At 46.7% G+C, this 27047-nt stretch overlaps 1 protein-coding gene across 1 annotated transcript in view; it reads right to left on the bottom strand.

Moving 5' to 3' along the window:
• Positions 1 to 27047, bottom strand: part of TCEA1 (transcription elongation factor A1) — a gene marked incomplete in the record, with an annotated part of 560757 nt that overhangs the window by 241855 nt on the left and 291855 nt on the right.

The following is a 27047-nucleotide window of genomic DNA, read 5'->3' as shown; positions in this document are numbered from 1 at the left end:
CGAGCAACCCCTCAGGGTCGCTGAGTGGGCTGGTCAGAGAAGGCTTCGCTGGACCCACTACTCCTCGGGCCCCCTCTGCCTCTAGGGCGGCGTCCACCCTGTCCTCTGTCACGGAAGGACTGGGGATCCGGAGCGGACTGGGATTGTTGCGACTTTCAGAACCACATCTTCTGACCCTTTTGGTTCTTGGGAGAAGGACCTCTGGGGCACAGAGAAGCAGACTCAGACGGCAGATGTCTTCCCGTCCTTTTCGCTCTGGACCAAAGTCTCGTGAACGGTCTTGCCAAACAGGGCAGAACCATCGAAAGGGGCATTAGCAAATGACGCCTTGAAGGGTTCCGCGAAATCGCAATGCCGGAGCCAGGCCTGACGTCGCATGATGAGGCCTGTTCCGCTGGCTCTAGCGGCTCCCTCTGTGGCGTGGGACAAAAGCCGCATAGAGGTGTTAGATATTGACCTGAAAGTGGCCATTCGAGTGGAGTACAACCGTTTGTCCTCCACCGACATGGACTCCGGGGGCGACGCAGCGTACTCTTTGATAAGGTCCCGCTGCAGTCGAATAATGTGTGCCATGTAGTTCAGAGACCTCACTGAAAAGGTTGCTGAACTAAATGTCCGCTTCCCTAAGTGGTCCATCAAACGGGACTCCATGCTCGGTGGATGGACCGAGGGACTCTCCTGTGCTAACTCCCTCTTGGTGGCCGCCGCCACCAACATGGCATCTACGGGGGGACCCTTGCTCCAATGGGACCTCTCGGAGGGGGGACTAAGGATCCTGTCGGGGCGTTTACGGACTGGCTCCACAGTGTCTGGCTCCTTCCACGCCCTAGTGGTAATAAGGTCCACTAAAGGGTCGGGCAGAGGGGACACCCAAGAAGTAGTTGGGCCTGCTTCGAACGCCTCCAGGAACACGGATTTGTCTGAGGAAGCCTTGGGGGCAGACCACCCCCCTCTTATCCTGAGCATTTCCATGATGTCTCCAAAGGGGACATCCTCGGGGGAGTCCACGTGCCGCCTCTTGCACTTTCGCTTGTGAGGAATGTCCTCGGAGGGACTGTCTGAGGACGTCTCACCAGCCACGTCCTGTTCCAAGGGAACGACCTGAGACGTCAAAGCAGGCTGTCCCTGGGGCCGGGTGACGGAAGCTGGACCCAACAGAGAGGGAGTGTGGGGTGGAGCCGTAGCAAGGACCGGGGGCCTGGATGCACTCAACAGCACCCTCTCCACCACATCGAAAGCCGAGGGAGAACAGCTCTCTCTGGGATCCGAGAGCAGGCCCTCACTCGGATCCGATGGACAGATCGGGGCCGGCGCCGAAGCCATCGGATCAGACGGTCCAGTGTGCTCTGACCTAGATGGAGCCGAAGACACACTTGATTCCCTCGGATCCAACGCTCAGCCCACGGCTCAGAGAGCCCGGATCTGACAAAAACGGACCACACAGACTCGAGGGAAAGTCGGCACCGAAGTACCCGATACTGTCGGCGCCGACCCACCTCCGGTTCCAAGGCTGCTCGGCTTCGAACCCGGGAAATGGGTCGGAGAAGGAGCTATCGGGGCAAAAAAGGTGTCGAGCCCCCCCCGGAGGGAGGGGAGGCAGGAGCACTCCCATCTGCAGTTGGGCCTGGAGAAACCTTTGCATCATCCGGTCCATATCTGCATCGGAAAGGCAGTGAGTTGATCTCGACGAGGCCACCGAAGCTGGCCGGGAGTGCCGCCTCGATGACCTTGACGGAGATCGGGTCTCCTTCTCCTCGGGGCCCGGTGAGAAGCATGGAGACTGGATCCGAGAAGGAGGGGACCGGGAAGCCCTGGAGGGAGAAGACCGCTTAGTCGGGGGGGGCGACGTGGAGGCCTCGGCCCACCGCTTGTGGTGCTTCTCCCTCCTTTTTTCTTTCCTGGCCTCCCTCTCCTCCGGAGTAGTAGTGGGAGTTTGAGTCCCAACTGGGGGGAGAGAAGCAGGAGTGGCCACCGCCGAAGCAGTGGAGTACCGGAGGCTGAAACCAAATCCGGGGGCAAAAGTCACACCAGGATCAACTTCGACCACCAGTCCTTCAGTGCCCTGGGGTTGAATGCCGTGCAAATAGAACACCCAGTGGACAGGTGTTCAACCCCAAGGCACCGCACACACCGAGTGTGGCCATCCGCTGGGGAGAGCTTATGACCACACTCGGTGCATTTTGAAAAGATGGGTTTTGGGGCCTCAGACATTTGAACAGAAAAACCCACTCGTTAGGCCCCAAACACACAACACACAGCAAACTAACGACCAGCGAAGGGGGAGGGAGGGAAAACTTAACTAAAACAGTTTAAAACTAGGGTAAATTTTACACTAAGATGAACCTGAAACTCAACACACACACACTTAAGGGGATAAGAAAAAAATTGAAGAATGTTTCTTACGAAACCCTCGAGACGAGGAGCTCAAAAACCTAGCCGCTGACAAGATGCGCGGCAAACTAGATCTGAGGTCAGTCAGGGTTAGCAGGGGATTATGGGTGAAGGGGAGGAGCTAGCAGCTCAGATCTAAGCTATGAAAGATTGCCGGCTCGGATCAGAGGTCGGATCTGAATCCCAAAGGTTGCTGACATATGAAGTTAACTACTTCAGATTCCTACATTTCCTTGTTTTCAGGACATTCAGAGCTTGTCAACATTTTCTGTTTCAGCAGAGACATTGGGTATTGTTGATATTTAAGCATCTGAAACTGGCAGTTTAAAGCCCTTACAGCTAAAGTAGCAGAGGTGTAAACTTTTTTCCCCCCATCTGTCCAGTGCTCTAGAATCCCTATCAGAGGGAACAGGGTCTTTTGCAGTGGAAGCCTTGACCCCTTTGGGACCCTGAGAAATTGTTTCTGGATCAGCAGCAGGGTTTTTATAAAGAAATTTATGTGAATCTGGAACCCTGTAGTACCTATCTGGCTTAACTGGTGCAGGGGGTAAAGAATCAGGAGACAAACTGGATTCAGAAAATACATAATTAACAATGTCTAGCACCGGAGGGATAGCAAGAGGTCTGTGCTGAGGCAATAAAAGAAAGTCTCTGAGCCTTTTCTTGGATTCTGAATAATCCTGGCTCTCCCAATGGAAATGTTCCCTCATGGTGTGCAGGGTTTCCCCAAAAGAATAGTCCTCAGGAGGAGAGGCTGAAGGGATAAGATTCTTCAGCATCAGAGTCCTCATAGGGAGGAAGAGAATATCCCTGTTCTGAAGAGAAGAAATAGAAACCTGGTCAGAGGAGTCATAGTCAGTGTCTTGCCAAGGCCTTTTATCAGGAGGGGGATGGGAACCCCTGATCAAAGTAATTGGGTCCTCGGCCATTTTAAGCAACTGTTTCTTAGGCATGGATGACTGTCCAGGAGAATGCTGCACTTGTTTCTTTGTCTTTCAAGGTGGTTTAGACTTTGCCTTGGCTGTTGAAGTGGTCTTGATAGTAAGCTGTGTAGGTATGAAAACACCCTCAGAAGCCAATGCCTGCTCAGCAGCTCCAGACCCATTTGAGGGAATAGTTTCTGTAGGCCCGATACCTTGAGTTTCCAGTGGCCTAGTCTCCACGTGGGAGTCTGAGGCGGCATGTGTGTCTGAGGTAGCGGGTGTCAGGGGCTGCGAAAGCGCCTCACTGAGAACCGGCGACTGGCCTAGAAGAGGCTTCGTCTGTTTTGGACCTCGGATGCCTGTCCTTTTCTTTGCGCTTTTTATGAACTCCGGTCGGTTGTTGTTCTGACTGCATTATATAGTTAAACCTTCGACCAAAATAATGTAAAGCAAAAACGAACCGACGCTTAATAGTGCGTTGATTGAATCAAGCACAAAACCGACAACTAGCAACGTCGTTGTCAGGGCCTAGGCAAGGAATACAGTAAGAATGAAAATCCTTATGAGGTATTTGCTTCCCACAAGAAATACAATTGTTAACTTTTACTGACATCGGTCTGGAGCAAGAAAAAGTTTCCCCAACGGGCTACTTAGCTTTATTGAAGACTTCGGATCTGAAATTCAAATTCGAAAATCTCAGGAGTTGGCCGACCGGCACTTGCGAACTGCTTTTGCTTCGGGCACTGCGCGGCAAGAAAGACTGAAGAAAATGGTGTCGACTGCATCTTGTATACCCCTGGCGCACTGACGTCAGGGAAGAGGCGACAGCAACCGTTGCCGGACCAGGACTTTGGAATTCAGGCCGACTGCAGGTAGCCTGCCAGCAGGATAACCCAAGTGCAACAGTGAAACACTATGAACATCAGGGGCTGTTCTGTATCAAAATGAGCTGAAATGGCTGAAGCATGGATTTTAATAGAGAAGGAGAGGCCACTATTAAGTAGCTCCGCTAGGTAGTCCAGGATAAGAGGGATGGAAGGTTGTGAGGTATTGCCCCTGATGGACTAGCTCCAGGAGCAAAATCTCTTTCCTGCGCAAGATTTTCTGTTGCTGGGCCTTCTGGCCTCTGATAATGTGAAGGACCTGTTTGCTTAACAGGGGCCTCTTGTTTGCCTTTAGAGTATTAGCCATGCTGATAGTTTGAGAGTCTGCAAGTCTGGGTGCAGCATTCCCCCCCCCCACCTGAGTTAAGAGGACTGAGATCAGAGGAAGCTGCCTTGAAGGCTGTAAGGTCAGGCTGCGCAGTAAGGGGTACCAATTTTGTCTGGGCCAATCTGGAGCAATGAGGATGGCCTTTGGTCTCTCCTCCCTTATTTTGATCAGTACCTTGGTAATAAGAGGCATAGGAGGGAATGCCTACACAAAGAGGGTATTCCAGAAGAAGGTCAAGGAATCCACCTTCCACCACTAGGTGGTGACACTCCCTGGTATAGGATATTGTCAGCTGATGTTTGAGATGTGAAGCAAAGAGATCCACATCTGGAGTCCCCCACACCTGAGTGATTTGTAAAAAGATTTTTCTGTAGAGCTGCCATTCATGGGGGTCCAGTAAGTTTCTGCTTCAGTGGTCTGCCAAGGTGTTGTTGATTCCTGGTAGATATTGGGCTAGCAGGTGTAGTCCCATGGAATAGGCGGTCAGCCAGAAGTTCATGGCTAGCCAGCACAGTGTGTAAGATTGGGTCCCTCCCGGTTTGTTGATGCATCACATTACTGTGGTGTTTTCTGTTTTGATAATGAGAATCCCTGGCTTGAGAGGGGGTTTGAAGGATGTCAGAGCCTTTTGTACTGTCATTTCTTTCTGGCTGATGTGTAAGGGAAAGTGCTGGGCATCCCAAAGACCATGGGTGGACCTGCCTTCTCGGTGAGCGCTCCAAGCTATGTCAAAGGCATCAGTGGTAATGGTCTGCCTGGTTAGGTGGAGAGTGAAGGAAAGACCTTTGTTCTGGTAACAGGCCCCTGCCCATCAGAAAAACACGGCCCTTTTGCAGGGGATCAGAGGGAGAGAGGTCTCTAGAGGTTAACAGTGCTGGCATCAAAGTTCTTTAGGTACCACTGTAGTTTTCTCATGTGAAGCCTGGCCAGAGGAATTACAAGGATGCAAGATGCCATATATCACAAGGCTTGCAGGAAAGTACAGTTGTGTACACTTACCATAAATGTACACACGTTAGAGTGTTATTCACTGTTGCAGTCATCACACTTGGGTTATCCTGCCAGGGTTAGCCCTCAATCAGTCCGAATACCAGAGGTTTAGTATTTCTGCACCGGTTGCTGTTGCTCCAGGACTGACGTCAGGTTGTCAGTGGTATAAAATCAGGCAGCCAATGCCATTACATCAGTTTTTCTTGCCCCAACTATCAGCAGCCCCCAAATAGGGGGGTAGGTTATGGTGGAAGGACACCACGAGTAGAAAGTAAATACCAAAAATTCCTTATAAGGAGTGAGGAAGAGAGAGAGAGAGAGACAGCGAGAGAGAAGGGGGATGGAGAGTGGGAAACCAGGACTGCAACAGTGAATACACTAACATCTACATTTATGGTAAGTGTACACAACTGTACTATGGTTCGTGTTTCACTGTTGCAGTCATCACACTTGGGTTGATTCGCACAGCTGAAGAAAAGGGTGTAGGCAGTCAAGAAGACTGGGGGCTGGCTAGGATGCCCTGCAAGACTGTCTGCAAAGCCTGCCCTGATTTTGGAGAAGATAGGCAGGTGGTAATGCTTGGTGAAGGTATGAACAGAAGTCCATGTTGCAGCCTCCAGAACTTCCCTGGTGAGGGACCCCCCTGAGAAAACAGCAGGGGTGGATGTTGCCCTGGTGGAATGTGTCCTGACCCCCTTAGGGGGCAGTTTTCCATGATATTTGTAGAAGAAAAGGTTGCAGTGTGCTATCCATTTGCAGATTTGCTTGGATATGGCCTTGCCCTCTGCTCCTGCTGCAAAGCTAGCTAGCACTTGGTCAGTTTTCCTAAAAGATTTAGTTCTATCCAGGTAGAATCTGAGCTATCTGTGCACATCTAGAGAATGCAGAATCCTTTCCCCCTTGTTTTGTGGGTTAGGGAAAAAGGTGGGCAAATGAACTGATTGGTTGAGAGCCACACTGGACACCACTTTAGGCATGAAAGTTTTGGGTTAGTCCTCAGGGAGACCCTGTCAGCATGGAAAATGATGAAGGGCTCTACAGCCATGAGTGCTTGTAGCTCAAACTCTGCTAGCTGAAGTGATGGCTAGAAGCAAGGCTGTTTTCCAAGAGAGGAATTTTAACTCTGCTGAAGCTGCAGGCTCAAAGCAGGGTAGGGTGAGTTTTTCCAACACAAAGTTAAAGTCCCAAGCTGGGGTAGGAGCTCTTCTTGGTGGCCTTAAATTGTTAGCCCCTCTTGGGAACTGTTTGATGAGAGGGTGTGAGAAGAGAGGTGGCTCTGTGCTGTAATGAGCAGAGATGGCAGATGCATGAATTTTAATAGAAGAGAAGGATAGGCCCCTGTGTAGTAGGTCTGCTAAGTAATCCAGGATGAGAGGTATGGAAGGCTGTGCTGTTTCAGCTCCTTTAACCTGGATCCAGGTGCAAAACCTTTTCCACTTGTCAGCATAGGATTTTCTAGTGTTGGGGTTTCTGGCCTCACACAACATCCAGGACTTGTTTGTTTAGGCTGGCAGCTGGAGGAGAGGTCAGGGAAAACGCCAGGCTGCCAGGTTCAGGGTCTGGAATTATAGATGCATGATTTCTCCATTCTTCTGGGTCAGGAGTGTTGGGATCTGAGGTAGTTGCCATGGTGACAGGCTGCGTAGCAGTATGGGGTTTTTCCTCCCTTATTTTGAGCAGTACCCTTGAAATTACTGGTGGGGGGAAATTAATCAAACGACAGGTTTATCCAATGGAAGGATAGAGCATCCACTTTCCAGGCCTTGCTGTGAGGTTCCTTGGTACAGAATTTGCTGAGCTGGTGATCGTTGTGGGAGGCAAAGAGGTCCATCTTCGGGGTTCCCCATTTCTGGGTTACAAGGTTGAAGGTTCTGTGGTCTAGTTGCCACTCTGGATCTAGAAGGTTTCTGCTTAAGTTGTGTGCCAGAGAGTTAGGGAGCCTGGCAGGAATTGTGCTACCAGGTGAATCTGCATGGCTGAAGCAGTGTGCCAAAGGGTCATGGCGAGCCTGCAGAGAGGATAAGACTGAGTTCCTCCCTGCTTGTTGATATACCACATCACTGTGGTGTTGTCCGTTTTGATCACTAGAGACACCAGGGAGAGTAGAGGCCTGAAAGCTGTCAGAGCATGCTTAACAGCTAGCATCTCTTTTTGGTTGATGTGCAGATGCATTTGATTTGGGCTCCAATGGCCCTGAATGCACCAGCTGTCCAGGTGTGCACCCAAAGCATAATCTGATGAGTCTGTAGTGAGGGTCTGGGCGGCATGGGGTTGTGAAAAGGGAAGACCCTTGCTGCGGCTGCATGCTGCTGCCCACCAAAGAAAATCTTTCCTTAGACAGGGTATCATAGGTATGATAGTTTCCAAATCTTGAGAATGTTGACACCAAAGGCTTAAGTACCACTGCAGTTTACTCATATGCAATCTGGCATATGGAATGAGTAGAATGCAGGATGCCATGAAACCTAGAGCTTGCCGGATTTTCCTTGTGGATAACTGGGTTCTGGTGGCTAGTTGAGAGAAGTAGCCTGTCAGGTAGACTTGTTTTTCTTGAATAAGGAATGCCATCTGGGATGCTGTGTCCAGGCTTGCTCCCATGTATACAATTTTTTGAGTGGGGACTAGTTTTGATTTCTTTTCATTTATAGTATACCCCAGGGAGGTCAGTAGGTCATTTACAAAGGTCAGGTGCTATAACAGCTTTTCCTGTCTGCCTGAATCAGGCAGTTGAAGTAGGAGTAAACAGAATGTTTCTTTGTCTGCAAAAAGCAATGGCTGGAGCCAGGCATTTTGCGAAAACTCTGAGAGCAGTGGATAAGCCAAAGGGAGGCGCAGATAACCGGAAGTGCATAGATCCTGTCCTGAAACAGATATTTCCTGCAAGATTCCCGGATTGGGATGTGTAGGTAGGCCTCTTGGGTCTAGGGTGGCTAACCAAGCATCCTTGGAAAGCACAGGAAGAAGTTGCTGGAGGGTGAGCATTTTGAATTTTGGTATCGCCAGGAAGGTGTTTAGAATTGATAGATCGAGGATTGGGCACCAGGTGTCCTCTTTTTCTGGGTACCAGGAAAAGCCTGGAATAGAAACCTTGGCCTATCTGATCTGCAGGAAGAGGCTGTATTGCCCTCATTGAGAGCAGGGAATGGACTTTTTTGGCCTCTGCACACTTTTGGGATTGGCAGGGTGTGGAAATAAAATTCGTACCCTTGGGACACTATGCTGCGGACCCATCGGTTGTTGGTAAGAGAGACCCAGTTGTTTGCATGAGATAGTTTTCCTCCTAGGGGCACAAGTAGTTGGACAGATGTAAGGGGTGGAGGGTCTAGAGTCATTGTGAGTTCTTTCCATAAGTGGGTGGCTAAGCACTCCCTGTTTTTGAAGTGGAGGAACTCCATTGCTTAGACCTCTGCATTCCCTGGGACTGCTGTCTGGGGGGGGTCTGCTTGCTCTAGGTCTTGGCTGAGCTGGCCTGGAGGGGGCAGGAAAGGACCAGTACTTGGAGGGGCAATGCCTACTGAACCTTGGAGGCTGGACCTGTAACAAGTTTTTAACTGTCTGCATAGATTTAGCTTTTTCTTCCATATTTAAGACTTCTACCTTGGTGCCAAACAAATTGTCTTTGTTCAATGGTGCGTCCAATAGTTTTGATTTGACATGGTCTGGCAAGATCTGTTCCTTAAGCGATGCATGCCTTCTAAGTACAGAACCAGTGACTGCTGCCCTGCAAGATTGCTTCTAGGGTGTCAAAGCCACATTGCAAGGTGTGTTTAGTAACTTGGCTAGCAAAACGCATAAGCTATTGTAATTCTTTATTTTCTGCACAAAAAGGAAAGGTAGATATTTTTTTTTTTGAGGAGTTCCATGGTATGTTGCTGGTATTTCAGCATGTGGAACTGACAATTTAGTGCTCTAATGGCAAGAGTTGCAGAGGTGTATACTTTTTTCTAAAGCTTGGGAATCCCTGTCAGAGGGGGTGGGACTTTTAACTGTGTTTGCTTTAATTCCTTAAGGTCCTTGGGAGATTACCTCTGGGTCAGCAGTAGGCTTTTTGAAAAGGAATTTGAGAGAGTCAGGGACTCTAATACCTATCAGGTTCCCTGGGAGCAGGACTCCTGGATACTATAAAGACATTGTCCACAACATCCAAGACAGAAGGAATGGCTAAAGGTCTGTGCTGAGGTAAATCTAAGAATTCCCAGAGTCTCTTTTTGGACCGAGGATAGTCTTGACATTCCCACTGGAAATGCTCCCTTAAAGTATGTAGGGTTTCACCAAATGAAAAATCCTCTGGAGGAGAGGCAGAAGGAATGGATTCCTCTGCATCTGAATCCTCATAAGCAGATAGGGGTGCATGTTTTCATATTCAGAAACCTCAGTCATCGGACTCCTGGTCAGATAAAAATGCTGGGGACAAGTCTCTTTCTTTTGGAAGGGGTAGACTGACTTCCCATAATAAGCATAAGGTCTTCCGCCATTTTAAGCATTAGAGATTGAGGCATGGGAGCAGGTGCATGCGCTTGGGTAGTCTGCTTTTTAGGCGTAGTTCGCACCCTGGGGCTTAGAAACTCGGTAGTTTTAGAAAGAACTGAAGATGCGAAAGAAGTCGTCGGTTTGTGTCGAGTATCGGTTGTGCGAAGAACTTCCTCGGAAGCCGGTGCTTGCTCAGCAGCTCCGGACTCATCCAAGGTACAGACATTTGCAGAATCCTTAGTCAAAGAACAGTCTTGCGGCATACTGGACTCCGAATGGGTCTCGGTAGCGGCCTGCGAATCCACAGAAGTGGGCATCAGGGGCTGCAAAAGCACCTGAGGACCAGAGAACTGACTACTAACTTAACGCATGTCTCGTTGGCAGTTTTGGACCTGTGCGGTCTGTCTTTATCTTTGTTTTTTTCGGAAGATCGGTAGTCTGCTAGCTTACCAAAGCCATATTGGAATACAGGGACCAAGAGCAAAAATATTTAGCTACAATAAGGGCCTGACGATGTATAGTGCTGGCATTGAACAAAGCACAAAAGAGACAGCGAGGTATGTCGTGGTCTGAGCTTAAACAGTTGACGCAGTAAGAATGGAAGTCTCGGTGTGGTATTTGCTTTGCACAGGCGATACAATTGTTAACTTTTTCTGACATCGGTTAGAGCAAGAAAAAAGGATCCCCAACGGGGTACTTAGCTTTAGAAGACTTCAAAATCAATTCAGAAACTTAACTCAGGTAGCGGCCGACCGGCACTCGTGCGAACTGCTTCTGCTTCGGGCTCCTCGGCAAAAAAGGCTGATGTAATGGTGTCAGCTGCCTGATTTTATATCACTGACTACCTGACATCAGTCCTGGAGCGGAGCAACTGATGCAGAAATACTAAGTGTCTGGTATTCGTGCCGACTGAGGGCTACCCCTGGCAGGAATTCCCAAGTGTGATGACAGCAACAAAGAAACACTAAGAACATTTTCCTCGCAGTGATGGGACTTCTGGAAGCTAGCTGGGTAAAACAGAGAAGCAGGAAGCTCTGCTTTTCTGGGGACAGCAAGGCCATTTAGGATGTTGTGTCCAGCAGTACTCCCAAGAAAATGATCTTCCTGTAGGGTGTTTGCCTTGATTTCTTCTTGTTGATGGTGTATCCTAAGGAGGTTAGGAGGGTTTTGACAAAGAGGAGGCCCTTAAGGAGCTTTTCTTTGAAATCTGCCTGAATGAGGCAGTCGTCCAGATAAGGGTAAATTTCTATATTTTCTGTCTGCAAAAGGCTATGGCTGGGGCTAAACATTTGAATACTCTAGAAGCAATAGATAAGCAGAGAACTGAAAGCGTTGTGAGCCTGCTCTGAAGCAAAGGAATTTCCTGAAGGATTCCCTTATGGGGATCTGGAGGTAGGCATCTTTTCGATCTAGGGTAACTAACCAGGCATTTTTTGTCAGCATAGGCAGCAGCTTCGGCAAGGTTAGCATTTTGAATTTGGGGACCACCAGGAAAGTGTTCAGAATGGATAGATCCAGGATAGGGTGCCAAGTACCCTCTTTTCTGGGAACAAGGAACAGTCTGGAATAAAAGCCTTTCCCTGCTTGAGCTGAGGGGACAGATTCTACTGCCCCTTGGGATATGAGAGTTTGAACTTGTTTCAATACCTCTTCCCACTGATTTGGAGGCAAGTCTGGGTAGCCTCTTGGAATTGGGAGTTCGTTGAAGGAGAATTTGCATCCCTGAAAAATTTAAGACCCACTGGTCCGTTGTTCCAGAAAGCCAATTTTCCTTGCAGAGGGAGAGCCTTCCTCCTAGTTTCTGGTGAGTGAAGAGAGGGCAGAGGGGGGAGAGGGAGTCAATGAGAGTTTTTGCCATAGAGGGATGGCTTTGAAGTCCCTGCCTTTGGAGTGGAAGTGGTCCACTGTTTGGTTCTTTGCTGTCCCTGAGATAGGAGTCTGGGTGGTCTGTCCCTGCGAGGCTTACCTTGCCCCCGTCTGCTAGGTGCAAGAAAGGACCAGTGCTTTGATGGCAAATTCCTGCTGAATCCAGGAGGTTGTAACTGAAGGAAATATTTTACTGTTTGCCTAGATTTTGCTTTGTCTTCCATCTTAAGCACCTCTTCTGCTTTTACACCAAACAAGCGGTCCTTATCCAAGGGTGCATTAAGTAATTTAGATCTGACATGATCAGGGAGAGTTTGTTCCTTCAACCATGCACATCTCCTAATGACCGATCTTGACACTGCTGCCTTACTTGAGGCTTCTAGGGTGTCCTATCCACAGTAGAATGAGTGTTTAGCCACTTGACAAGTAGAGTGCAGTAAATCTGCTAACTCTTTCGAATTGGCACAGTCAGGAAAGGTTGAAATCTTTTGTTTTAATAGTTCCAAAGTGTGTTGTTGATATTTTAACATGTGGAACTGACAGTTGAGTGCTCGGATAGCTAAGGTTTTAGAGGTGTATACTTTTTTACCTCAGCTGTCCAGAGCTCTGGAGTTCTTGTCAGATGGAATAGGACTCTTTGAAGAACTAGCCTTAGCGCCTTTTGGTCTCTGCTTTGACCTCTGGGCCTGCAGCAGGATTTCTGTACAGGTATTTGGGAGAATCCAGTACTCTAATACCGGTTAGGTTTTCTGGGAGCAGGTGGGAGACTGTCAGGAGTTGAGCTGGATTCATGGAAGACATCATCAACCATTTCTAAGATTGGAGGGATGACCAAGTGTCTGTGTTGGGGCAGGTCTAGAAACTCTGTCTTTTCTTAGACTGAGGGAAGTCCTGGGATTCCCAGTGGAAATGTTCCCCAGGGATGTGAAGGGATTCCCCCAAAGGAAAGATCTTCTGTTGGGGAGGCAGAAGGAATGGATTCCTCTGCATCTGAATCCTCATAAGCAGTCAAGAGGTTGTTGTTCCTCTTCAAAATCTGAATAACCAGACTCCTCAGAATCCTGTTCTGTCTGTATTTCAGGAGAAAGGTCTCTTCCTTTTAGAAGGTACAGCCTGACTACCCCTGATAAGGGTGATAAGATCCTCAGCCATTTTAACCATTTGAGCTTGGGGTGGTGGAGCAGGAGTAAAATGGTGGCTAGAGGTAGTTTTCCTAAGAGTGGCCTTGCGTTTAGGCCTAAGAGAATCCATCGGTCCGAGAGAAACTGTAGTCGAAGACTACGTTGGTTTATGACTAGCTTTGGTAGTGCGAAAAACCTCCTCAGAACCCAGTGCCTGCGTCACAGCTCTGGACCCAACCAAGGCAGAGACAACCAAAGGCTCGGAAGATGAAGATTTCTGTGACATAGCAAACTCTGGGTCTCAGTAGACGCCTGCGAAGGTATCGAATTGGGCATCATGGGCTACAAAGAGGCCGCACTGAATTGCGAAGAAATGACTACCTGCTTAACGGTAGAGTCTTCGGAAGCCTTAGCCTTGTGTGGTCTGTCTTTATCCTTATGTTTTTTTTGGAATGTCTATGGATTGTTGGCTGGCGGACGCCATTTTGGAATGCAAAGATGAAAAACAATACCTGTGTACAATAAGAGCTCGACGAATGCTTCTTGCATTAAAGAGGGCACAGAACCGGCAATGGGGGACATCGTGGTCTGGGCCTAAACAAGTGACACAGTATGAATGGAAGTCTCTGTGTAGGATTTGCTTTCCATAGCAGAGACTAGTGTTAACTTTCGGACATCGGTTAGTGCAACAAAAAAGGTCCCCAACGGGGTACTTAGCTTTAGACGTTTTAAGCTGCAATTCAAACTCTGGTAGTGACCGACTGGCACACTTGCGAACTGCTTCTGCTATGGGCTCCACGGCAAGAAAGACTAATGTAATGGCGCCGGTTGCCTTCCTTTATAGCACTGACAGGCAAGTGACAGCAGCCGATGCAGAAAAACATTAACTCTGGTATTTGGGTGGGCCTTAGGCTACCACAGCAGGGATAACCCACATGTAATGACTGCAACAGTGAAACACAAAGAACATCTGCTACAATGCAGCTTAAGAAAATTCTTTGAGAAATAATCAGTGTTCAGCATGGGATATTACTTACAGGTGGAGACTAGAATTTGATTTGCAACAGTGAGGATGTATCTGGGGGCCTAGAATGTAAAATAAAACAGTAGATTTTTGAAGAAATTTATGAAAATATTTGATGTAAAAAAATGTGAATTCAGTAGTAGGAGCTCAGAGAATTTACATACCTCCCAAGGTAGAAAAAATGGGCTATGCTAGAGAGAAATTGCACATGAACACGTGCACGTTGTTTTATTGCCTGCACTTAAAGTAGTTTTTGTGTTTCAATTACCTGTTTAACTGCTGTAAGCTACACACTCAAGTGTGATGGCCATTTCCGTGCATTTTAAGTTTTTTTTGATTATGTCTGCTTTATTTTCTGAAAAAAAAAAAAAAACTTGTTTTCCCGCCTTTCTAAGCTAGTTTAGTCTAGTTTTCAGGTTAGTGCTGAATTCAGGGCTGTGTTACAAGTTTCTGTGTTTGCCCATACCTTACTTGGATAGAAGGAAGTTTCTCTGTTCACTGTGAGAGAGGGAGCTTTGAGCAGCCTATCTGCCCCTGGAGGAGTGGTTTCAGCCCAGAAATTAGTAGTTTATTGGCCATTTTGGGCTAATTTCCATGTCTTTCATTTCCCTGCTATAAAACCCGGATTTGCATGGTTTTGCGCGCTGGGTAGCTAGGGTATAACTATTCCCGGCTCCACAAAGTCTACTCTTCAATTTTTCCCTTGGAACTAGACAAACTTCAAACTTAAGCTCTCAAATCATTCACTTTTCATCCCGGCACTTGCCCAAAACTCATAGCAAGCACTAATAAACCTTAGCATTAGACGCCTCTGTACTGCAGAGAAGGACAAGGTGCTCTATTCGACCTTACCAGCCAATCAGTAAAACAATTCACTGTACCTATCCAGGCATGTCCAAAGGGCAGTTTCAGGTGTACTCTCCAGTCCAACTGGTGAATCTGGGCATTTTGAGGCAATGTTACAATTGACTCATGTACACAGACAGCCCTCTGCTCCTTCCACCAAACACTAATACATGAGAGAGATGCAGTTATACAGCCAAACTGGAGGCTAAGCTCTCTCAACCCAAGACTGGACCAGGCAGTCAAGAGGAGAAGGGAATTACTTGCATCACACCAACCGTCTCACATAGACCTAGGAAACCAGCACCAGCAAAAAACACACACAAATACACAAAAACATACTCAGAAGCTCTAAATAAAAATCTGCAAAAGCAACAGAGACCTCCAAAGCAGACATCCAAGCGACCTCCACCCCCCCAACACAAACCATGAAACACATACTTCACAAAACCAGTGTGCCATACAATCACAGCCCTTAAGGCAAAATAACATACAAAACACACTAGTAATAGGTGACTATAGTCAGGCAAACTGACGTCCCACTAACTAGGCTGAACAAAGACAAGGTTACTGTTAGCTGCCTGTCTGGTGCCAGGATCCGCCACAACACAAGCACTCGGGTCATTCCAGAACAAGTACAAATATGACTCTGTCACTGTCCATGTTGGTGTGAATGACCCGAGCCGTACCTCCCTGGACTACATGAAGAGAGACATGGAGGAGCTCTCTAATCACGTAGCCCAGGCCGGTATGACCCTGACCCTGAGTAGCATCCTGACCTCACCAAGAATGATACCACAGTATAAATAAAAAAGATTAATTTCAACAATTGGCTAAGCTTCTGGTGTCATTAAAAAGGGGATCCAGTCTGTCAGCCTGGGATGACATTCTCGACAAGCCACGCTGCTTTGTTGGAGATGGCTTGCACCTGTCACCCTTAGACTTTCGAATACTGGCCAAGGCTCTTACCACCCCCATAGTGCCTTTTTTTAGGCAAGGCTCAAAAGACAAACCCACCGCCGTAAATAGCACAAGTAACAAAAAACTGAGGGTAATGCTGCTCAATACCAGAAGTCTAAAACCTCAAAATGCACGCACTCGAGGCACTCCTCAGTATGGAGAAAATCTATATGTGCAGTAACAGAAACCTAGTTTAAGGCTCCTGAGAGCACCCCAGCACTACCAGGCTACAACTCATACCATACATTTTGGCCAGAAAACCCAGACCGAAATACAAAAGGTGAGGGAGTATCCATATTCATCAAGGATACCCACACCACCAGGTTAGAGGCACAGCACGATGCTTCAGAGATCATCCACGTGCAACTAACAACGGGCAAAACTGCTATTCAAATTATAGCTTGCTACAGATCACCCACTATGTCACAGGACCCCCACTCCACAATCCTGGAAACACTGGGAAACTAAGGTCCTACCAAACACCCTGATATTGGGTGATTTCAATTACCCAAATATTAACTGGGAGAACTACTCAAGTACGAACTCCCTTGCCCAACATTTCCTAGAATTTATAAACTCAAACGCCCTAGATCAACTGGTCAACACCCCCACTAGAGGTGACAACATATTGGACCTGGTCATCACCAACATGGGCGGCTGGTGTTCCACACCGGAGGTAAACCCCTCGCTAGTTAGATCTGACCATAAACTAATCACTCTGAATATCCACATTCCGCCACCGCCCCCGGTCAAAGAAACCACTGTGAAAAACTTTTCAAAAGCAAACTACGTTACTTAGGACTGAGGTGGGAAGTTTCAAAGCCCCCATGCTAAAGGCTAACACTGTCCAAGCTGCAAAATCCTTTACTAATGCACTCTACGGGTGCCTACAAAAATGCATGGATCGTGCTATCCCAAACAAAACCAAGACTCACTCCTCCATGAAAAGAAAACCAGTTTGGGGGACCCCTGCTATAAAAGTACAGTTTTGTACGCAACATAAATGTAGATGTTCGAGTGCTCATACAGCTGCAGTCATAACAGATGGGTTATCCTGCTGTCAGGCGAGTCCTCGGTCGGCCGAATTCCAAAGTCTAGGTCCAGCGTCGGTTGTCGTCGCTTCTTCCCGGACGTCAGCACGGCAGGGGTATAAAAGAGGCAGCAGACGCCATTTTCTTCAGTTTTTCTTGCCCCAGATGTCAGGTGCCCCCAGAAGGAAGGCAAACATAATGTTATGCAAAGATGCAATGTTGATAAATCAAAAACAGTAGTTGCAAGCAAATGCACCATAAAAGAATACCCCAAAAAGGTTATATGAAAAGTGTTTGTCATAAGGCCTGTCCTAAGAGGGGATGGAGGGAGGGAAACCTGGATGGCAGCTGTATGAGCACTCGGAACATCTACATTTATGGTAGGTACAAAACTGCACTATGTTCATCGTGCATACAGCTGCAGTCATAACAGATGGGTAGAATCCCAAAGCTAAGTAAGGGTGGTAGGCACTAAGTGGAACTAGGAGGGGCTAGGATGCCCTGCAGGACTGGTGTGGCAAAGCCCGCTCTAGATTTTGAGTATAGTGGGAGGTGATAGTGCTTGGAGAAAGTGTGCACTGAACTCCAGGTGGCCGCTTCCAAAATGTCCTTGGTAGGGACCCCCCTGAGGAAGGCTGCAGAGGTAGCTGTGGCTCTGGTGGAGTGGGATCTGATGCATGCAGGCACAGTTTTTCCATGAAATGAGTAACAAAAGCGTATGCAGTGGGCTATCCATTTTGAAACTGTCTGTTTGGAAATAGCCTTTTCTTGAGCACCTGCAGCATAGGACACAGAGTTGCTCAGTTTTCCTGAATGGCTTTGTCCTGTCCAAATAGTAACGAAGTTGTCTGTGAATGTCCAAGGAATGTAGTAGTCTTTCCCCTTTGTTTTGTGGATTAGGATAAAAGGTAGGTAAGTGGATAGTCTGATTCAAAGCTACACTGGATACTACCTTTGGCATAAGGGTAGGGTTGGTTCGTAAGGAAACTCTGTCCTGATGGAAAATGATGAATGGTTGCACAGCCATGAGGGCCTGTAGCTCCGAAACCCTGCGTGCTGAGGTGATAGCCAGAAGAAAGGCTGTTTTCTATGACAAGTACTGTAACTCTGTTGAAGAAGCTGGCTCGAAGGGAGGAAGGGTCAGCTTTTCCAATACGAAGTTGAGGTCCCAAGCAGGGACTGGTGGTTTCCTTGGGGGTTTTATATTCTTTGCCCCTCTGAGGAACTGCCTTAAGAGAGGATGAGAGAATAAAGGAGGATCTGTGTTGTATTGTGCAGAAATGGCTGAAGCGTGGATTCTTGATAGAGAAGGAAAGTCCACTGTTTAACATCTCAGCTAGGTACTGTAAAATTTGAGGTATATTTATTACCCATGGATTCTGTCCCTTTTCTTGATTCCAGGCACAAAATAGTTTCCATTTGGCGGAGTAGGCCTTTCTAGTAGAAGGTCTTCTGGCCTCCAAGATGACATCCTGCACCTCCTTGGAGAGGAGAAATTGTTGGGAAATCAAGGAATTCTCCATACAGCTAGATTTAGAGTTTTGAGATGGCTGTGAAGGGTTTTGTAGTTGTGCTGGGACAACAGAAGAGGAACAAGAGGTAGGATCCATGGTGGGGAATGTGTCAGGCTCTTCAGGAGCGGATACCAGTGCTGTCTTGGCCAGTCTGGCGCAATGAGAATAATTTTCGGCCTCTCTGCTCTGGCTTTTAATAGAACTTTGGTCAGCAAAGGAAGAGGAGGGAAGGCATAGACTGTCAATGTTGCCCAATTGAAGGAAAGTGCGTCCACTTTCCAGGCCTGTGGATGATAGATCCTTGAACAAAATTTTTTCAACTGGCAATTTCTGTGGGTAGCAAAGAGATCCATGTCTGGCTGTCCCCACGCCTGAGTTATCTTTGTGAAAACCTGAGGATGCAACTTCCATTCATGTGGATCTGTCATATTTCTGCTTAGGTTGTCTGCCAGTGTGTTTTCCTTCCCTGGCAGGAATTGTGCCTGTAGTTGAATTTGCAATTCCAGTGCTGTGTTCCATAGGGTCATGGCTTGCCTGCACAGGGTGTATGAATGAGTTCCCCCCTGTTTATGTACCACATCACTGTGGTGTTGTCTGTCCTTATCAATAGCTGGCCTGGATGCAGTAGGTCTTTGAAGGTCATAATAGCCTTTTGCACAGCTAGCATTTCCTTTTGGGTGATGTGAAGGTGCTTCTCTTTTCGGGTCCATTTTCCCTGAATGCACTGATCTGTCATGTGTGCTCCCCAGGCGTAGTCTGAGGCGTCTGTTGTGATGATTTGAGTTGCTTGAGGTACACAGAAAGGAAGACCTGTGTTTCTTTGGCAAGCTTGAGCCCACCACATAAATTCCTTTTGAAGGCATGGAATGAGTGGTATAATTGCTTCCAAGCTGTGGCTGTGTTGAGTCCATAAGTTTTTTAGGTACCACTGAAGTTTCCTCATATGCAGCTTTGCACATGGGATTAGTAGGATGCAAGATGCCATGAATCCCAGAGCCTGCAGGACTTTCCTTGCAGTTAGCCTGGTGTAAGTTGCCATTTTTCTGAAGTATTGAGACAGTTGCCCTTGCTTGTCTGGCATGAGGTAGGCCATCTGGGAGGTTGTATCCAAGCTGGCACCCAGGAAAATTATTTGTTGAGAGGGTATTAGTTTTGATTTCTTTTTGTTGACTGTGTATCCCAGGAAGTTCAACAGTTTTATTACAAACGCCAGGTGCTGCAGTAGTATGTCCTTGCTGTCCGCTTGGATCAGGCAGTAGTCCAGATATGGGTAGATTTGTATCCCTTGTAGTCTGCAGAAGGCGATTACTGATGCCAGGCATTTCGTAAACACTCTGGGCAGTAGATAAGCCAAAGGGCAATGCAGAGAATTGGTAATGGGTTGAACCTGCAAGAAATCTGAGGTATCTTCTGCAATCTTGTCTGATAGGGACATGCAGGTATGCCTCCTCGAGGTCCAATGTTACCAGCCAAGACTCCTTGCCCAGCATGGGAAGAAGCTGCTGTAATGTGAGCATCTTGAATTTTGGCACCTGTAGATGTGTTTAGGATGGATAGGTCTAAAATAGGTCTCCAATCTTTGTCTTTCCTTGGTACCAGGAATAGTCTGGAATAAAACCCTTGACCTTGTTCTTTTGCAGGTACCTCTTGAATTGCTTTCATGTCCATGAGAGCTGAAATTTGTTTTTGTGCCTCTGCCCTTTGATTTTGTGGCAGGTTTGGCATGCCTCTCATTTTTGGAAGGGTGTGAAAGTGGAACCTGTAGCCTCTGTCTATAATGTCCAGAATCCATTTGTCTTTTGTAACAATATGCCAATTTTTGAGAATAATGTCAGTTTTCCGCCCAAAGGTGCTGCCATTAAAGCTTTGCTTGGCAGGTGTAGGGGGAAGTCATTGTGTCTGTTTTCTAAAAGACTGTGATCTATCTTCTCCACCTCTTGGGGTTGGTGCTTGCCACTGTCTGGCTCTGAAAGATCCTTGAGGTTGCCCTCTACCCCTTGGATGCCTGTATCTGCCCCTTTGAGGTCTGTCCATGGCTGGAAAGGACCAATTTTTTGAAGGCCAGTTTCTGCTGAAACGTGGAGGCTGTACCTGCAGGAAATCTTTCACTGTTTGCATTGATTTCGCTTTTGCCTCCATTTTCTTTAGCACCTCCTCAGCTTTAACACCAAACAATACATCTTTTTGAAGAGGTGCATCTAATAATTTAGCTTTGACATGATCTGGTAGGTTTTGCTCTCTGAGCCAAGCATGCCTACGTATAACAGATCCAATAACAGCAACTCTACATGAGGCCTCTAAAGCATCAAAACCACACTGCAAGGTATGTTTAACCACTTGCTCTGCACCATGCAACAAATCCTGCAACTCTTTTAAATCTGGTTGTGTCATCTTGCTTTTCAGCTGAGATATCAAAAACTGTTGATACTTTAACATATGGAACAGACAGTTTAATGCCCTCATGGTTAAAGTGGCCAAGGTGTACACCTTTTACCCCCACCTTTCTAAAGCTCTGGAATCTCTCTCTGAAGGTAATGGGTTTTTAGCAGTAGAGGCCTTAATTCCCTTGGGGCCCTGTGAAATTGTTTCTGGGTCAGCAGTATGGCTTTTATATAGGAACTGGTGAGAATCAGGAACCCGGTAATACCGGTCTGGTTTAACAGGAGCTGGAAGCAATGAATCTGGATTAAGGCTGGCTTCTGTGTACACATCATCCAATATATCTACAACAGGAGGGATAGCCAGAGGCCTATGCTGGGGGAGCAGAAGAAATTCCCTGAGCCTTTTCTTGGAATCTGAGTAATCTTGGCCTTTCCAGTGAAAGTGTTCCCTCAATGTATGCAGGGTTTCCCCAAAAGAGAAGACCTCGGGGGGGGGGGGGGGGGAATGAGGGAATAGACTCCTCTGCATCAGAGTCTTCGAATGGAGAATAGGCATAATCCTGGTCCTCAGATAGTTCTGAGGTAACAGAAGCTTGATCTGAGGAAGGGTAGTCTTCCTCTAATCTGGGCCTCTTGTCAGAGGGGGGGGATGAGAACCCCTGATAATAGTAATCAAATCCTCAGCCATTTTAAGCATCTGTTTTTTAGGCATGGTGCCTTGAGAAGGGGTCTGAGGAACCTGTTTTTTGGTTTTCATGGCTGCTTTAGATTTAGTGAAGGCTTTAATAGAGAAGGAGGAAGGCCTGAAGACCCCTTGAGAAATAGCAGGCCTGTCTAAATTCTGAGTTTCCCTGCCAGGAGTGGCGTCGGTATCTGTAGTAGGAATGGGGCCGAGGAGCCTGCGACCTTGGGTACTGAAGACACCGGTAATGCATTGTCATCGGTACTCAGGGGCTGCGTAGGCGCCTCGCTGAGTACCGGAGAACCGGTAGTCGGCCTTGGCGTGGTTTCAGTAGGTGGTGCGGACCTCGTATGTCGGTACTTATCTTTGTGTTTTTTGCTCAAAGCTGGAGTCTGAGTATCCCACGACATAATATAATTAAATTTTTTGCCAAAAAAGTGAAGGGCGAACTCCGCCCGACGCTTAATAGTGCGTTTGTTGAATCTAGCACAAAAACGGCAGGCCGAGACGTCGTGGTCTGGGCCTAAGCAAGGTATACAGAAAGAGTGGAAATCCTTACGCGGTATTTGCTTCCCACATGAAATACAATTAACTTTGTCTGACATCGATCTGAGGCAAGAAAAGTTTCCCCAACGGGGTACTTAGCTTTCAAGAAGACTTCGGCTGAAATACTTTCGTAAATCTCAGGAGCTGGCTGACCGGCACCTGCGAACTGCTTCTGCTTCGTGCACCGCGCGGCAAGAAAGACTGAAGAAAATGGCATCAGCTGCCTCTTTTATACCCCTGCCGCACTGACGCCAGGGAAGAAGCGACGACAACCGACGCCGGACCTAGACTTTGGAATTCGGCCGACCGAGGACCCGCCTGACGGCAGGATAACCCATCTGTTATGACTGCAGCTGTATGCACGATGAACATTATATAAACTGTTAAAGTAAGCCATCAATGGCTGTGACAAGGTTTACAACACATTATACGACTGTCCATTAATATTCAAAAACGAGCAGGCTGATTGGTCAGCCCAACCAGCGAGCCCATTGCAAATCCAAAAATATACCAATGGAAAAAGGTCCGGTCGCTCTGACTTCTTTCCATTAGTATAGCTTACGACTTTTTACTTTTCTATCTTTTTTTTCTCCTCCATACTGACTATGTACCATCCTAATCGCCACCTCAGTTCTAGAAACAAAATGCTAATGACTATCAAGAAACCCAAGCTCTCAGCCGGCCAAATGTATTCTCATACTGTCTCCAAGTTATGGAATAACCTCCCTCCTTCACTCAGGACTATCAGCAACCCTGGCTCCTTTAAAAAAATCCTTCAAATTACATCTCTCCTCACACTGGCTAAGTTCCTCTATCCCAACACAACCCCAACTCCTCTCTCTCTCTCTGGAGTCTCAACTTTAACTATTCAATTACAACCATCTCCCTCTCCTCCTCTTTACCACACTGAGCTCTTGCTGCATCACTAACTTGACCCTTTCTTCCTATAGCCCTACTGCCACCTCTCATTCTACCATGTAGTCGACTTACTCTGCTAAAACTTTTACAGATATATAGTTATTCTCATGTGTTATTTAAATACTTGTCATCCTTTACTGCCACATTTATACCTACTTGTAAACATTATCACTATTTTTGCGATCTTTTCTTTAAATGTGAACGTACTGCTCAAACCTCTGTTCTATGTATTATTTTTACTTTTGTATGTAATTAATGCAGAGCTTTTGTCCCCGGGCCTCCATTGAAAATGGGCTCTTTATAGGCCCAATAGACTTTCCCGGTTAACAAATGCAACAAATAAATAAATAAAACTGGAAAGTGGAAGACCATAAATGAAAAAGGGAGACAGAGCAGAGAAAAATAAAAGGATAATCAGGTACATTCTGCAAAGATAAAGAAACGTACCAGATTATCCTTTTATTTTGTCTTTCCCGACTCTCCCGAACGTTAAAAGTCTCCCATTTTTTATTTCTATTTTTTATTTAAACTCAACGGAGATATTCTTTTCTCAGTTGCTTGTTTCCTTTGTACAGCACTGATGTACTGCGTAAGCGTGGGAACACAAGTCCCACATGCATGTGCAGTACATCAAAGCCCCAGGATACCGGAAAAATGCAGGCGGCCACCACAGAGGCATTATACAAAGACAATATTTAAGAAAAACATTTTTTTTCTTAAATATTATATAATAGCAATAACTGACTCTGTGGTGTAGTACATTGAAGATTTACCCACAGCTGGCTTTATTTAATCACTCTGGCTTCGCCCTCATGATTAAACCACACCAACTGGGGATAAATCTTCAAATACCACATCGGTTATTGCTTAAATAATGAAAACGTTAGTATTACTGTGTGAATAAAGCTTACACATGTAAAACTGTGGCATGCCTTTAATTTCACCCATCTCTCTCACTATTGTTTGCTTCCCCTCTCAATGCTAACCCAGCTACACTTCTTCCTCACCTTGAGCATTAATGCTGTACTCAATGTAGCTGATATGAGCTAAATGACTATGCTCAAACATCAGAAAGCTACATCCGTTATGTTTTACTGTAGCACAAGGCCTGACCATAACAGTGCTTTCACAGGTGTAACAAATGTTACATTACATTTTCCCCCCAAGTGCTGTGACAGTGTGGTATAAGGGATGAGATGTTCTGTAGGTCCCTGAATATCTTTCCTCCTATGTCCACGTAAGTTTACAGATGTCAGTCGAAGTCATCATCTTCTTTCGGCTGTTCCCATTAGGGCTCGCCACAGCGGATAACCTGTTTCCATTTCTTCCTGTCCTCTGCATCTTGCTCCGTCACACCAACCACCTGCATTGTCCTCTTTCACCACATCCAAAACCTTATCTTATGCCTTCCTCTTTTCCTGTTAACTGGTAGCTTCATCCTTAGCATCTTTTTCCCAATATACTCCGCATCCCTCCTCAGCACATGTCCAAACCAACATAATCTTGCCTCTCTTGCTTTGTCTCCAAACCTTCCACCCTGGGCTGACCCTCTAATATACTTGTTCCTAATCCTGTCCACCCTAGTCACACCCAGTGCAAATCTTAACATCTTTAACTCTGCCACATCCAGCTCTAACTCCTGCCTTTTTGTCAATGCCACTGTCTCCAACCCATACAACATAGCTGGTCTCACTACCCTCTTTGTAGACCTTCCCTTTCACTCTTACTGGTACTAGTCTGTCACAAATCACTCTTGACACACACCTCCACCCACTCCATCCTGCCTGTACTCTCTCTCTTCTTCACCTCTCTTCCACACTCACCATTACTCTGAACTACCTTCGTCACCTCTACTCCTTGCATCCTCACCATTCCTCTATCCTCCCTCTCATTCACACACATATATTCTGTCTTAGTCCTGCTGACCTTCATTCCTCTTCTCTCTAGAGCATATATCCATCGCGCCAGGGTCTCCTCCACCTGTTCCCTACTCTCACTACAGATCACAATGTCATCTGCAAACATCACAGTCCACGGGGACTCCTGTCTGATCTCATCTGTCAACCTGTCCATCACCAGTGCAAATAAGAAAAGGCTCAGAGGTAATCCTTGATGTAATCCCACCTCCACCTTAAACGCATCCGTCACTCCCACCGCAGACCTCATCGCTGTCACACTACCCTCGCACATATCCTGTACCACTCTTACATACTTCTCTGACACTCCCGACTTCCTCATACAATACCACAACTCCTCTCTAGGCACCCTGTCACATGCTTTCTCTAAGTCTACAAAAACACCTCCTTCTGACCTTCTCTGTACTTCTCCATCAACACTCAGAGCAAACATCGCATCTGTAGTACTCTTTCCCAGCATGAAACCATACTGCTGATCACTAGTCATCACTTCCCTTCTTAACCTAGCTTCCACTACTCTTTCCCATAACTTCATGCTGTGACTGATCAATTTAAATTCCTCTGTAGTTACTACAGCTCTGCACATCACCCTTATTCTTAAAAATCAGTACCAAAACACTTTCTCTATTCCTCAGGCATCCTCTCACTTTCCAAAATTTCATTAAACAATCTGGTTAAAAACTCCACTGCCATTTCACCTAAACACATCCATGCTTCCACAGGTTATGTCATCTGGATCAACAGCCTTTCCATTCTTCATCCTCTTCATAGCTATCCTTACTTCCTCCTTGCTAATCCACTGCACTTCGTGATTCACTATTTCCACATCATCCAACCTTCTCTCCCTCTCATTCTCTTCATTCATCAACCCCTCAAAGTACTCTTTCCATCTGCTCAACACATTCTCCTCGCTTTTAAGTATATTTCCCTCATTATCCTTTATTACCTTTACCTGCTGCACATCTTTCCTTGCTCGGTCCCTCTGTCTAGCCAATCTGTACAAGTCCTTTTCTCCCTCCTAAGTGTCCAACCTTTCATACAATTCTTCATATGCCTTATTCTTAGCCACCTCTCTCTCTCTGCCATGCACCTCATCTCCTTATACTCCTGTCTTTCATCTCTCTGACAATACCACTTCTTTGCCAACCTCTTTTTCTGTATAATCTCCTGTACTTCCTCATTCCACCACGTCTCCTTGTCGTCCTTCCTCTGTCCAGATGTCATACCAAGCACCTTTCTAGCCGTCTCCCTTACTAGCTCTGCTGTAGTTACCCAGCTATTTGGTAACTCTTCACTGCCAACCAGTGCCTGTCTTAACTCTTCCCTGAACTCCACCTCAAAATTACCCTTTTTCAATTTCCACCATTTCATCCATGGTGCTGCAATCACACTCCTCCTCCTCTTCTTGATCACCAATGTCTTCTTACAAACCACCATCCTATGCTGCCTAACTTTTAGTTATGTACTCACCATAACTTCAGATGTTTGGGATCCATCTCGCCTACATTCTGACTGATGGGTTCGGAGCCGATCCCTCGGCTCAGACTCGGCACGCTTATGCCAAAGAGCGAAGTCTCTTATTGGCTGAGCTTACAATATCCCAGGATGCACCACTACCAATCCCCCAGATCTAGTTTGTCCGCATACATGCACACACGCATGCACTGCTTATATAACATCGACAGATGATACAAGATAAAAATAGTAGAACTCAAACCGTTCCATCTCTTCTGATCTCCAAGGCAGGGGGAAGGAGGGTGGGTATTAGGAATGTAGGAGATGGATCCCAAACATCTGAAGTTATGGTGAGTACATAACTAAAAGATGTTATGTGATCCTATCTCGCCTACATTCTGACTGATGGGACAGCGTCCCTAGCACCTGAATCCTGGGTGGCTCACTGGAAAACACTCCTGAGTACCGTGGAACCAAATGATGCTCGCCCTTTAGATGCCACATCCAATTTATAGTGGGAAATGAAAGTGTGCGGGTTGGACCAAGTAGCCGCAGCACAAATCTCAGAAATAGCGAGCTTGGAATGAAATGCAATAGAGGTAGCCATAGCTCTGGTAGAGTGAGCTTTGATAGATGTTGTAAGTTGCTTATTTGACGAGGAATAAGCCTGAGTTATGCAATCTCTAATCCATTTGGAAATAGTAGCTTTAGTGATGGTTTTACCCAATTTATTATCTGAAAAGGACACAAACAATTGGTCTGTTTTTCAATTTGTTGAGTCCTGTCTAGATAGAAGCGCAATTG

The sequence above is a fragment of the Protopterus annectens genome, chromosome 3.part0 (assembly GCF_019279795.1).
Source record: "Protopterus annectens isolate FY-2018-M chromosome 3.part0, PAN1.0, whole genome shotgun sequence".
NCBI lineage: Eukaryota > Metazoa > Chordata > Ceratodontiformes > Protopteridae > Protopterus > Protopterus annectens.
The sequence above is the reverse complement of the archived record's forward strand: the minus strand, read 5'-3'. Positions and strand labels throughout refer to the sequence as shown.